The sequence below is a fragment of the Fukomys damarensis genome, unplaced genomic scaffold (assembly GCF_012274545.1).
Source record: "Fukomys damarensis isolate Sample0158 unplaced genomic scaffold, DMR_v1.0_HiC HiC_scaffold_14, whole genome shotgun sequence".
In the NCBI taxonomy this organism is placed as follows: domain Eukaryota; kingdom Metazoa; phylum Chordata; class Mammalia; order Rodentia; family Bathyergidae; genus Fukomys; species Fukomys damarensis.
Genome location: NW_022900926.1, coordinates 48,834,989 through 48,850,330, shown reverse-complemented (window position 1 = coordinate 48,850,330; position 15,342 = coordinate 48,834,989). Strand labels below are relative to the sequence as shown.

The 15,342-nt window shown below is 36.3% G+C and overlaps 1 protein-coding gene and 1 pseudogene across 12 annotated transcripts in view; one reads left to right on the top strand and one right to left on the bottom strand.

Annotated features, from left to right (window-relative positions):
• Positions 1–15,342, bottom strand: part of Dop1a (DOP1 leucine zipper like protein A) — an 89,273-nt gene that overhangs the window by 73,610 nt on the left and 321 nt on the right. The gene's annotated exons all lie outside the window — the stretch shown is intronic.
• Positions 8,146–9,947, top strand: LOC104866901 (annotated as a pseudogene).

Below are 15,342 nucleotides of genomic sequence, written 5' to 3'. Positions count from 1 at the left end.
TTCCAATAGCACTTACTATTTTTGCATAATATATGCTACCTCTCATCTTTTATTCAATTTTGAAAACATAGTTCAGGGTATGTATTTTTCTTTCATAGAAACTGTGAGGCAACCCACTCAAGAACCTTCTCGGCTTTTAGGAGCTATTCCTATTCTTCAATAAATCTTCTCTACTCTTAATCTTTGTTGTCCTTTGGGATTGATTCCTCAACTTCAGAGGACATGAACTCAGCACATTTGGAATCTAGCATGCTGGTAGTTATATTTCTCCTATATCATTTTGGAGGTTTCAGTGAGGTAATTGGAAGGAGGTAAGAGTCTGGTTTTGTTCAATGGCACCCCTAAATATTTTCACTGGATTCTGTATTGTGACTCATTTAGGTAATCAAAAATTGTTATCTTCTGTTAGTTGCTTATGTCTTGTCTTTTTATTAAAATGATAAGATTTAAGTTGAGAGCATGGGAAGATTGTGATGTCTTCAAATTTAGGTTTCTTTTTGGTACTGCGGATGGAATTCAGGACCTTGCACTTGGCGAGGCAGGCACAGTGCCACTAAGCTAAATCCCTGGACCATGTTTAGGTTTCTTTGATGGGACATTTTTATTTTTGCAGGCAGGGCCTTGTATTCCTGTTTTGTACATACTGGATTTAGACCTCTATACTGGGTATATTCTCTTGGGTATGTCTGAGGTTAGGTGACAGGTTCTGGCAATTCATCTCTGGTATGGATATTTGTTATCATTGTCAGTTAAATGGTAATATGCTTCTCTTTACAATTCTGACAATCCCTTTTCCCTTTCAACTGAACCCCTAGAAAATGAGTGCTCACCTATAGGCTTTCCTTTATAGACCACACAACCCCCATCCCTGGGTTAGAAGGGAATTGGAATTCATGATCATCCAGAAAGGCACACATTGATGGTTCTGACTGACTCAGTGCCTGTGCAGGGGTTTTCTCCTGTGACTGGCAGGACCAGTAGGAGAAAACATGCAGTCATTCAGGTCTCTTGATCACTGGTTTAATTTTTCAATGGCAATGCTTCCCTTTCTTAAACATGGCTGACATAGAAGGAATCAGTTGTAGGTTGTTCTTTTGGAAACACACTCTGGAGTTGGAATGTGAGTTTTCAGAGGAAGCAGGTGTGCATGTCCATACGGGTGTCTAGTTAAACCAGATCTATCTTCTGGTCACTCTCCAGAGAGCAGCCACTTGCTCTGGAGAAGGAAACCTGAAGGGATACCCTGAGGATTTATAAAATCCAAGAGGGATTAAAAGGAACACCTTTTTTTCCCCTTGTTTGTTTGATAGATGGGAAATTCAAAGTCAAATTCCTTTACTCCTTTGGAGTGCATTCTCTTAACAACTGGAAGTTGTTCATTCCTGACTCTGATGTAAAGCTCTTTAATATTTATCTGTGTATGGCCTGATTATGCCCCAGAGGCAAAATGCAATGCAGAGGGAATTGGTGATTGTGGTACTGTTTTACAGCTGGAGTTTCAGAGAGAGGATGGTTGGAGTTGCCTTGGACTTTCTTTGCATTGAGACAATCCTGACTTGTATTTGAGGCATATGTGTGGGCCATTGAAGACCAAATGTCTCTGGTCCATGGGGTACAATTTAATGCACCTATCATTACTGAGCCTGAGGGAACCCTACCTTGTCCTCCCTACCATAAGGATGAGAACTAAGCCCGTCAATTATTTTAAATTGTCAACTATTAATCAGAAAAAAGTTGAGCACCTCCCTGAAAATAAAAAGTTAAAATTACCTTTAACAGTCTATCTCTTCAGAGGACAGTTATGTATGGCTATGAAACAATGAGAAGGCTGTATAACTGGCAATTCCCATTGGATAAATTGTCAGCCTAGGCCCCATCTTAAAATGTCTTTTGCTTTCATAGGCGTAAAAGGGTTTTTTCCTTTTGACTCTTATTACAGAGCTGTTAATTGATGACCTATAAGAAAAGTTCTGACTAGTCTATGGTTACACACTAAAAATTGTAAAAGGATTATTATAGTTCAGTTTGGTCAAGTACAAATGAGTGTACTCTAAAATGTAATTGTCTTGTGTATGTTGGTCTGTTTAATGTATGTTAATAAAGGACCTGCATCGCTTCACTTAAGAAAAATAAATTTAAGTTTAACACTTATTTTGGCTCTTTTTGAGATTTTCATGGAAAACCATTTGTATAGGTTTTCAGAGTAGCTGAACTCATTTAAAACACTAACAGACAAGAACAGACAGTCCCAAGGATTACGTAGGATGTACAAATAAAAGCCTTAAAGTTTGATGGCATGAAGTTTGACATGTGACTGGGTGAATGTAGATATCTCTGTGTGTTAATTTTCAGGTATATATTCTATTTTATTTGGTATAAAGACACTCATGCTATAGCCTAAATCCATTGTTCACAGGGTGAGCTACAACATAAAAAGAGATGTCTTTAAAGTTAGTAGCATATTTCCATCCAATTTAACTAAAATAATATTAAAAGATTGGTTTTATAAATGCAACATCTATTGCTGTTTGTAAATAATAATTTAAGAATGTTCCTTGGTTAAAGATACTATGTATAGCTGAAAGTGTTTAAATGTTATGATTTGGTTCTCATGAGTCAGCTAAAGCAATTGTTGAGATATATTTAAGTTGGTTATAATTAAAGGGTAAAGTTTTCTAAGTTTAAAGCAATAAGGTTTTCTTAACATATTGAAATGCTCTTGGTTAAACTAACACAACTAGCCTTAAAAGCAAAAAGTTCAATATTTTACTAAATTTCTTGTGTTCTGATTGTTAGGTGTTTGGTTATTAAAAAGTGAGCTTTAAGAGTTAAGAGTATTTGTGACGGTGCACACCTGTAATTCTAACAGGCAGGAAGCTGAGACAGGACAATCATGTTTGAGACCAGTTTGGGCTACATAGTGAGTTTAAGGTCAGGCTGAACTACATAGCAAGACCTTGTCTCAAAAAGGTGTGTGTGTGGGGGGGTGAATGTTAAACTATAACATGTTTTCAATAATCAGTTCATGATGAACACATCTTAGTTTACAACATATTTGGACATATATGTATGCATACATCTAAAAAGAAGCTATGCTGTAAGTCTGTTTCAAAGTTTATAAAGTTAAAACCATGTGGGTTTAATACACACAATGTAACAGGTGCTCTCTTTTGTACATGTTTAGAACTTAAACATATAAAACGATCAAAATTTGACATTTTGTTAAATCTGGCCCTGGTATTTAAATTTGGTCTATTTCTATTGGTTTTGAGTAAGCAAATATTTTGTTACTGTATAAATGAGGTAATTTGTATGTTGGGCAGTAAGTCTATTTGTGATCATTAACACTGTTTCAAAAATTTATCAAAGCTGTAAAGATGTCCTTAATTCTTGTCAATATAGTTACACCCTATAAAAACCATTAAAGGAGTCTAAAATTTGTCTTAAGAGTAAAAACTACATAAAGATTTCTTTCTGTATACCTGTGATACCAATTATTGCTAGCTTCATGGTATATATGTGTTTCCCAAAGAAATAAAACTGGAAAATCTTAAAACATTGGTGACTTCCAGCTAAAATTGCTTTATGTTGATAAAAACTTTTTTAGGCTCAAGCATCTAGCTTTCCCTTGCATTCCAGCTATTTGTGATCAAATGTGCATGCCAATCCAGCATTGGACAGCCAACAAAATGATTCAGATGTTTTTTCAAAGCTTATGCTTAAAGGTGATTATTATGGATGTGTAGAGGTGATTACCATGTAAGTGCTACAACACGTAGATATGCTCAAATATATATTGTGCAGTCCAAGCAACGTCACAAAGGTTAGACATTAATAACCTGTAAAGCATATCTATGAACAAGTATATTCTATTTAAATTGTCATTCTGGCAACAGAGGATGGTTAAAAGATAACAAATCAGGTAAAAAATTTTTTTATGTCATTTAATGTTTTGTAATTAGATAAAGGTAAGTGAATAAAAAGTTATTGTATACTAAATGGAGATTTAAATGTGTTTCACAGATAATAATGTCATCATGATTGTTATGCTAAAATGTTATGTTGTCATTGATCTCAACTTTTCTCTGTAAACTGTTGAAAGGGAAAACTTTAATAGTGAAAACTTAGGAAATGTCACAATATAAGATAACTTCTGCCCCTCACTCTGCTTAGTTCAGAATTAACCAGTACCTGTACCAGAGGCACCTAGTCTCCCCCAAAACTTTTCTAAGTGAAAAGAACCATTGTTAGCTTTGTTGACCAAACAAGCTCCATCCTGACTAGAGTAGGAAACTGAATAAATCTTAAAGGTAACTTTCCCTAACAAAGAACTGCATCCGGGTTGAAATTCAACCGCCTTGCCACCATGTTTTGGGTATCAGCAATGTGAGCTGTGAAAATGCAATGCAACCAACTGAATAAGATCAAGGCTGTAAAACCCTATAAAAGGAGTTGTAACCCAATGGGGTGTTCGATCAGGGTACTGCCATTAGGTGTCATGGATCCCCATCGATGGAGTAAACTTTTTTATTTTACTTCCATTCTGCTGCCTCTTTGTGTCACTTGCCAATTCCTTCTGTAACACTGTTAATATTCTGCAGAGATTCAACCATGATCAGTGAAGAAATAATAGTTCATTGGTCATATTATATATATTGGTCATACTGTATACATACTATAAATAGCTTGATATCTAGATAAGATCATAAAATTTAACCTAATGCTCCCACTCTAACACTAATGTAACTACTCTTCTCTTCTGGGTGTTCAATTACTTAAGTTTGGAGACCAAAGCTAGAAAGGTAACTGGGTTGAAGACAGCCAATATAGATTAGCCTTGGCCCTCTAAGGTCAACAAGGACCCAGGATGAGAGAACCTTTCCACCAGATACTACAACTCCAGTGAGTCACCCAACCTCCAGGGAGACTGTTGGATCCCAGACAAAAGGAGTCAACCAATATATAGTGTGACACAAAAGGTCACCAGAGAAAAGAAAAGTCTCCATTGCTTTCACTGCTTTCTACATGGTCAAACAAGACCATGACCCATCTGAACAGCTGATGCTGATAGAGGGGCCAGGAGGCTAAGTAAGTTCCAAAAGTAATGTCCAAGGAGACTTAACTGGCCTTGATATATAGCAAGAGGTTAATTTTGGTTAACACAGGTCTCACTTTAACTCAGCCTTAAACACTCAGCAGAAAAATATATCCAAAAGATGTATAAGAATAATACCAGAGTAATAAAGGGTAGATATAGAAAGGGGGCTCCAATCACTGATGCCTGGTGGTAGTTTCCAGCTACACCTGTAGTTAACCACCATTATGGTTCAGTGGGGGCTAAAAAGCCACAGTAATAGGTATAAAAGCTCAGCAAAAGTAAAAAAATTCCTTAGCTAAAATTGTCCTTCAAATCCAATGAAGCTTCCATCTTCTTACAGTTAAAACTGGGGTGACTTGTAAAAAAAAAAAAAAAAAAGACTTATAGATAACCTCTATCAGTAGAGAGATCTAGGAGCCAGCTGGCCACAATTGCTATTCCAGTCCCTTAAGAGCAGTGTCTGGACATGCCTCTTTCCCCAAATCTGCCTTTCTTTTCTGGTGGTCATGCTTTGCTTGTATGTGCTTTAATCTCTTGCAAAAATTGATTCTCACCCAGAGGCTGCCTAATTCCAAGTGATCCTACAGATTAGTCAAAAACAAAGCCATACTTCTTTTACTGGGATCCACTAGATACTTTGTAGAGAGAATTCATAACTGCTAAATTGCAACATGATTTTTTTCCAAGACCCATTAAATTAGTTCTTTGGAGAAGGCCCCTGACTAAGGTCTTCCCTACACTGACCCATCTCAGCTCAAAGCAGTTAGATCAAAACTACACTGCAGTTGGGGATGCCTCTTCAGAGGGGGGAATATTATAGGTATCAAAGTTAGGTAGAAATTAATAGCCAGACCGACAGAGTCACAGTGGCCAGACTTGCATACTTCCCCAAGGGATGATTTAGGAAATTTGAGATTATTCTGTAATTGATACCACCCCGTTTGTTATATTCAGATATACATCAGCCACCTGGACCCATCCCTTCAAAATGTTTCTGTTAGAAGTCATAGGTATGCCAAGGTTAATGATGTCAGCCACACACTCCTTGCTAAGTGCCCTGCTTCCCTACTAGATCAATATTAACTAAACAACTATACTTGAAATCTTACTGGTTTATTATCATTTGATCCACGTTGTCCTCGCACTGTAACTTTCCTAAATTATCCCTGACAAAGGGCCTCAATGGCAACCCACTTGGGACCCTTCCTGTTCCTCAGGAGCTATTTCTACCCTCCAACAAATCTTTCCTACACTAATAAATTTTTCTTTTCCTATTGTACGTAGCTATGATTATGTAAATACCTATCTTTGTATCATTCTCCTGAAACTTTGATATAAGCATAGAGACCAGAGTTTAACTCTGAAAAAGCCATGTAGCTCAAGGCTAAATACTGATAGCATTAGGTTGAATGGGGAACGTGCTTCTCTGCAGTTCAAGCCAAACTTACTAGTGGAAAAGTTTTCCCCCATTCCCTCAATGTTTCCGGGCTTCTGGACACTTCCTCTCAAGCATCTCAGGAATTTGCTTTGTTCTGTTTTATTACTTTTATCTCCCTGCCAAATGTAAGATGTAAAAGGTGGCTTTGTGCACTGAGCTTGCTGACTGTAATATCTGATAACTGGTGTATTTGCTGGGCCCAAATGACTTGTGCTCTATGTAACCAATGCACAGTGCTTAACTCCTGCAAGTCTACCCCACTCCTGAGAGTATAACCTGCCCTGCTCAGCCCCAAAGAGGGGTCGGTCTCTTTGTGGAAAAATCTCAGACTGACCCACTGGCATTAAAAATAAAACTGTATACTTTGCCTCCAAAACTTCTGGGTGCATCTTCCATTCTCCCGGACTACCTGTATGTTCTGGCTGGCACTTTGCTGCTACAAGGTTAAACTAAAGTACAAGACAAAATGATCATGAAGAAAGTAACGGATGGGGTTTTGTTTGGTTGGTTTTTGGTTATCTGTAAAGCAATGATTCTAACTGAATAAATGGCCACAGTAGAAGGGTAATTACATTCAATATTCATATAGGAGGATAGTAAACTTCCTTGAGAAAATAATTTTGAAGAAGTAAAAATATGTTCCCAAGTCATACGAAATCAAGAGAAACACTGCACAAACAAAACCAGAATTATAGGTGTGGTACTTCCTAGATTTAGGATGCCCTATGGACATGGGAGGATTCCTGCTGGAGAAGTGTGCCTCAGTTATATATTCTATTATTAAGCATCCCAAATATACTTATGGAAACTAATACAACAGAATTTGCTTTATTTTTTTCTTGTTGAAGAGATGTAATTCATGAGGACTGTCCATTATTAGAGGACAAAATAATAATTCAGAAAACATATTTCAAAGAAGTTTCCTACATTTTCGGTAAAAACCCTGGAACATCACTGGTAGTTCAATTATTGCATATTCAGGTTTAGTCATAACATCATCGTATTAACTATACCTACAGAAAATAGTTGTTAGTCAGATTTCCATGTGAGAAATTCACATAGAGGAAAGGTTAATTTTTTCTCACGTTTCCAGAGGTTTCAGTTCATAATCAGCTGGCTCTAAGGCAGAAACACTGTGGGGAAGGAAAGCTGCTTTCCTCATGGCAGCCCAAAAGCAGAGCAGTAACCAGACTAAGAAAAGATACATCCTTCAAAGGCACAGCCTCAGTGACTTCCTTCCTCCTACTAGACCCCACATCCTAATGGCCCATTTAGCTATGAACTTTTATCAATGGGTTAATACAGTACACTGATGAGGTAGTGCCCCCATGATCTAATTATTTCCTCAGTGCCTCAGCTCTGAACATATTAGCCATTTGGGGAATTTTAAAAAAACTAAGTAATAATCTAAGTAGAATTTCAAACAACTACCAGACAGAAGTTGTGTCTGCCTGGACGTCATGCTCCCGGATCTTGGTGGGGCATCAGCTGGAGTCTCAGCAGGGCCCTTGAGTCTCTCCAAGGCAGCACTCCTCCAGAGGGGAGAGTTGGAGTGGAGACTGCCCTGAGGAGAAGAGGCAGTGAGCAGCAGCGCTCATGCCTCAGCACCATGGCAGGGATCATGAAGAAACATCCTGAACCACCTCTCCAAATTTATCAAAATTTGATCTCCTGACAAGAAAAATCTAAGTACCCCTAAGGGAGAAAGTGAATTAAAGAATCTGGAGTTGGATGAAGAAGTGCTCCAGAATGCTGGATTTACCCACATGGCTTGCTATCAACTAAGTTTTTTGTAATAAATCACCCACGAACAAAACTGAAAACACATCCTATCTGCTTGTCATTAGATAAATAATGGAGATACATGTGAAGAAACTTGAGCCCCTAATGGCCCAATACCAATTGCACCTGCTTCAGGGCAAAGTGAGTATGACTTTGCAGATAAGGTAGTTGAGGGAGTTACTGTTTCTGTAAATTCTATTGTCATCAGAATTGGAGCACAAATTTTCAATACATCCTTTGCACTTTCTCAGCTGCAGATCTACAGTGTCAATCCAAACCAGGAAAGTGGAAATTTAAGGTTTACTCATATTCAAGATCCACAGAGAGGAGAAGTTTTGACATTTAAAGAAATAAATTGACATGATTAGAATAGAGGCAGATGCTACCCAAAGTTCACATCTTGATATTATGTGTGCTCCTCTTTGATTAATAACCAGTGAAAAGTGTGACTTTTAAGAGTCACACTTAAAAGATTAAAAGACTGCAATGTTGTGGTAATAAAGTTAGTTCTAATATTGGATGATTTATTATGGCTAACAGATTCACAGTTGAAAGCTATGGTACAATATACAAAGTTTCTTAGTGAAGCAATAGAAAAAAATCAACAGAACAAAGGAAGAGTATAGCTCCCAAACCCACACAAAGCTCTACAGTTACTCCATCTACCCAACAAGGCACCACAGACTTCAATCTCCTGATGTGAATGATGCGATTGTGAAACTATTCAATGACTTTGATGTTAAAGAAACATCTCATTATTTAGTGATTTCTCATCTAGATCTACACATGATATTCATGCACAAGAGAAAGGGTCAAACAGACCTATCACTGGAGGCGCTATGCAACTCTCTTTTACATACCTAAGCAAAGATTATTATCCTTTTCATAAAGCACGAGATAGTTGTAATCACTGGGTGTATTTCAGTGATGCAACCAAAATGAAGACTGGATGGGCCAATGAGTTGTTGCATGAATTTAAGTGTAACATTGAAATGCTTAAGCAAGCTCTGAAGGATTATCATGTAGGTTCACCTCCCAAATCTCCAACACACACCTCTCCACAGCACACACAAATGGAGAATTCTGCTCTGAAAGGAACCTCCAGGATGTCTTCAGTATTACCTCAATAATCCAAAGCTAAGCTGACATCAAGTTCTGTTGTGGTTAGACTTGCAGATTTTAACATAATATACCAGGTCTCTACCGCAGAACAATGTCATTTCCCCCCAGAAGTATGATTTCCTGCAATAAAAAAATCACTGTATCTTACACAAGAAATGTCAGCTGTCTATGTAGAATTCACAGAATATTACTATCCAGATGGAAAGGATTTTCCAATTCCATCTCCCAACCTTTATGGCCAGCTGAATGCACTGCAGTTTACTGTGGATATAAGAAGCATTCTGTGGTTAAATCAGTTTCTGTTGGATTTAAAAGAGTCTTAATCAGTTCATGACTGTGTACAAACTGAATGACAATTCAAAATTTGATGAGCATGTTGATGGCTTAATACTAAAGTTTGTCATTCCTTCTGAAATGAAATATGAACATGATCAAGATCAACCACATGCTGTTTCCATTCAGAGTTCTGAAATGACTGCCACCAACACAAGGCACTGTCCAAACTGAAAAAAATTTTTTTCAAATAAAATTTTGGCTTTGTAATATACATTTCATAAATACCTTTCTTAAACTTTTTACTTGATAATACTAAAATCTACTTGATTTCTTTGAGTATATATTGATTGGGTGAGAGGAATAACTAGAAGCTTCTAGTAAGCAAGAGAAAGTGAACATGAGAATATCAAAATAACATTTAATTTAAATGATCTGGATTAACTGTGGTCTGCTTGAATTTTGTTTTTGCTTTTTCCAGTATTGGTGATCAGATTCAGGGCCTTGTTTGTGAGGCAGGCATGGTGCCACTGAGCTAAATCCCCAGCCCTTGCTTGTTTTTAATTAGGAAGATGTATTTTTCTCATAGATTGCTGAAAGTAAAACATGAGAATGATAATGTCAGAAAAATGAATGTATGGCTATTCAGAATGATTAGAAAGATATAAAACATAAGCTAAGGATTAACTTAATCCTTAATGATGAACCTAGATTTAGAGCTTTCAATAATATGAACAGCCTGCTGTGGCATGTGTGCCATAGGTTTACCACCACTGCTCTAAGCTATCACGCCATGGCTTTTTATTTATTTTTATTTTTTAACTTATTTAAAACACTTTTCAGAGTGTATCTTTTTCAAAATAAAAATGATTATAGTCTTGTTAATTCAAGTTGAAAATGATTTTGCTTAAACATCAAAAGAAATATTCTAAAATATATTACTAGAAATAAAGAACAAAAATCTTTACAGTGCAGTTAATCCACTGTACATTCATCAAATTATTTGCAAACAAATAAAGTTTTACTAATTCTTTTAAATGGTAATTTAAAATGGATATGGTGGCACATGTATGTAAGCCCAACATTCTGAGAAGCTGAGTCAGGAGGATCCCAAGTTTGAGTTCAGCCTGGGCAATTTAGGGAGGTCCTAAAAATTTAGAAAACAAAAACAAGAACAAACAAACCAAGATGTAACAAAGGCCCCGGATTCAATCCCTAATACCAGACACAAAAAAGCCATTTTAATTAAAAGTAATTAATGATATACTATTCAATTTAAAAATAAAGACTGGAGCCAGGGCATGTGGTGGCGCATGCCTGTGAGGCTGAGGCAGGAGGATCTCTGTGAGTTTGAGACCAGCCTGAGCTATATAGTGAGTTCCAGGTCAGTCTCAACTACATAGTGAGACCCTGTCTCAACAAAACAATAAATAAAAGACTGGTCTTTACACAAATTAACATGAAGATGCTGTACCATATATCGCAGCTAAAGAGTACAAAGTTTTATGCATTTTCCAGTGTATTCAAGTTTAACTGAGCATCTGGAAAGAATTTTAAACAGCCTGTGGAAGAATTTTTTTTTCAATTTCAAAAAAATTTTTCCTTTGTACTATTTATTTAGGTACTGGGGGTTGAACCTACGGTTTCCACATGTTGTAGCCCCAGTTTTTGTTTTGTTTTTTAATTTTGGCACATGATCTTGCTAAGTTGTTAAGTTGCTCAGGCTGGGCTCAAAGTCATGTCTGGGACTCCCAGAATGCCGAAGTTATAGGTATGTACCACCATGTCCAACTCCTTTGTTTCTTTTTATTAAAACTGCTCTAAAAGTAAAATCATGAAGTACAAACAAAATTCATTAAGACACAAAAAATATTTGTGACTATTCACTTCAGAGACAAGGATCAAAATATTACCTAGGAACACACCAACACATTAGCTGAATAACTTTATATTATAAAGTGGTTGAAAATAAAATTCAGATTGGACCGAGATCACTCATGTATCTGTGTACATCATTTTACTTAAAGGCATGGAAGAATGGCAACAGAAAGTAACTGCACCAGGGAAGTAAAGGAAAGAAGCTAGGCAACAGGGTACTACCTCTAGTACACCTGTCCCTGATAATAACTCATATTTTCATATTTTAAGGTTAAGGTAAAAATAGTATTAATAAATCATGACAGAACCAAAAAATTTTACTGAGTTTTACTGAAAGAATTAACTCTAAATATTATGGTAGATTCAGAACCAAAATAAGGTATTGCTGAATTTTTGTAATCTCAGAGCCCCTCATTAATAAAGATACCCTTCAAGACACTGATAGAGCCATAAACTATTATTACACTAGTTTTTAAACTTCTGTTTCATTGTCCCTTTGCTTTCTAAAATTTAAGATATTTAAATATAAGAAATAAAACCAGTAAACACTGCTATTCTATTGTTCTCTGGATTTCCCTTTCTTTATTACTGTCAACAGCACCATTATTTCAACTTTCAAGCTTGTACTTGTGTGTTTGGGAAAATGCACTAATAATTTTTTTTAATTTTAATTTTAAAATTTAGTTATGTAGCCCAGGCTGTCCTTGAAATCACAGCAATCCTTTTGCCTCAGCCTCTCATGCTAGGAGTATAGGTATGCACCATTACACCTAGTTTCTTTGTTACTTTTCTCATTGCTGAGATGAAATACACCCCCATAAGTCAGCATTTGAATATTCTTTAAAAAAAATGACAATGAATAGTGCATATAATACACATTAAACAAATATGCACTGCTCATTTGGACAAATATTCACATACTGGCTTCCAATGATTATTTCCTAGTATCCATACCCTTATGCAGTCTTTCCCTAAAAAGAAATACCACTGGATTTGTGAAGTAACAAAATATTCCATAAGTCCATTAAAAACATTGCGGCTCCCATCATTTGGTCAGTAAATGCTTGCTATGTGTCACTGGTTTAGCCATCATAACACACAGAGAAGGGTACTTAATACAGGAAAATTGGAAAACAAGAAGAATATTAATTCAAAATGAGATAATAAAAAGAAAAAGATCCATAGATAAGGTAGCTTTAAACTGGGAGTTTAAATGTAGGTATAATTTAGACAAATAGAGATGGAGAATTGTAAGAGAATAAAAGCAAAATACAGCCCCAACTGGTGGTACATTCCAAGTCTTCATTTTGGTGGTAGTTACACTGAAATGTATCACAAAATTGGTGCACATTGTTAGATGTAATTTTTTCATTAATAATTTTGATACTATTTTTGACCTATCCAATGATAGGGGGTAGTTTTTGGGAGAAAGAGGTACTGGTAAACACAAGAAAAGAAAAAGGAAATTAGTTTAAAGGGAATAAAAATATTTCTTCTTAGATAGTAGTTTCTCAATAAAAACTGTTACTTATTGCTGGGGATTTAGCTCAGTAGCACTGCACCTGCCTTGCAAGCCCAAGGTCCTGAGTTTGATCCCTAGTACCAAAAAACCCCCCAAAACAAAACTGTTACTAATAGCGTTACAATACAAAAATACTAGTTTCACACTTAATAGTTTTATTTCAGGGAGGGAGGGAATTTGTTTGATTTAAAGCTCATCTATGAAATATTCTGTTCCCACCCCCCCCAGCATCCCCAAACTGTACATTAATAGCATTTATCCTGAGCAAAGTAACAAAGAACAGACCAAATAGTCACTTGAGTTGCATACTAATGAGACTTAACAGAGTTTAGCAAAATAATTTAAAATCATATTCAACACTCAGATCTTGCATTCAACATTAAGATCTTGTTTGAAATGTTTCAGAATTTATTTTAACCTTTATCTCTTTTTGATGATCCAAACTCTTAAAATTATGTAGCTATTAAATATTAAGTATATCAGGTACCTTCTATCATGTAGTTTTAAGAATTTATGGCTCAAAATCTAGATCATAGTAAAAGTAATACTATCAACAAGTCTTCCTGGAAACTTAAAATGGCATAGTGAATAAAATCAATAATAACTATAAAGTCAAATTGAAAACATGAATTAATTATGGTTTAGAAAAGCATCAAGAGACTGGGAAAGATACTCTTCTGCCATAAATTAAATCATTAAGACCCATAAGAGACACACGGCATTCTTAATATTTTACCAAGGAAAACAGGATTCTTTTGTCACGTCACTGAGTTATCAATTTTCATGCTCCAAAAAGGTTAAACTGATGGGGGAAAAAGTCTTAATGCATGGAATGTCACAGTTGAAGGCAGACACAGCTCAAGAATAGCAATTTTCAAATTGGTATTCTATGTAATTATATTCTAAGAAATATTAAACAGTTGGCCATAACAAAAAAGGCTCTCAGGCTAGGTAAATTTAGGAAATGCTATGATAACCTTCTCCTGGAGATTATATACATGTAAAGCAGAGCAGAAAAGGTTTTGAGAATCTTGCCTTTACAGCACAAAACAAAAGCAACACCACACTGGTTTATGGAGTGTGTTTCCAAATCATTTGTCATGTTCAGGGGAATAGTGTGGTCTTTTCAAATTCCCATAAATGACAAAATTGAGGCCTAGCATGCACAAGGTCATGGAATTGATCCCCAGCACCACCAAAAAAAGAGAAAGAAAACAAAATCAAAGATAAACAAAAACACTGGAGTCTAAAGAGATCTCATCTTGTTAGAAGATCCTCAACCTTATTCCTTCATCCTCAGCCAGGGGATGTAAATAAAATTCCTTTTATACAGTCAAATATTTAATTTACATTTAATTTTTTTATTGTGTTGTCATATTTTGTGGTTTGAACATTACCTAAGGTTCTAATTTCTTTTCAAAAATTGGGTCCCTAATAATGAAGTCCACCTGGAGATTTACTATCATTTAGCAATTTTGAGGGATGATTAAGTTTAGCTGAAAGTAATCATTAAACCAGTATGGACCATGTGTGGTTTTAATTTGTCCATCAGTTGTTAACTGAACTAAATCACGGTGTTAACTATCACGGCTGGGTTACTTATCACATAATGCTAACATGTTGTTTACCGAAGGTCATATTTACAAATAAAATTGAAACATAAGAATTTATGGCTGCATAAACAATAGCCAACAACACGGAAACAGTTTTCTCGTAGGTATAGTTCAGGGCTTTTGGGTCAGGTAAACCTTTTCATATATTTTTGTAATCACTAGAAATGTTTAACTAAGTCTCCAAATCAGATTTTTCCAATATTTGTATTTCTCAAATTCCATACAACTCTAAAGAAATGTACGAATAACCAAAACATAAATTACTGGAGCTTTAAAAAAGTACAACTGCGTGCCTTCCTCTCCCCCTCAGGACAGAAGAGAATGGAGGCAGTACAAGTAACTATTGTTTTGGGGCAACTTTAAAATAAAAGATTGGGAATCAAAGGTGAAAACTGTTAACAACTTCCTTGACTATTCTGACTTCCTCCTGGAGAACTCTGACACGCCTTTTACGGCAACTCTTACAAGGGAACAGAAACCACAGCTGGTATTCCGGTCTCCTCGACCATGAAGAGGAGCTTGATTCCTCCGTTCCTCCAACAGCGGGGACCCCAACCGGCCCCAGCGCGGAGGGTCGGACAGGCCAGCAGCTGCCTGGGCCGCCCCCGGTCTACCG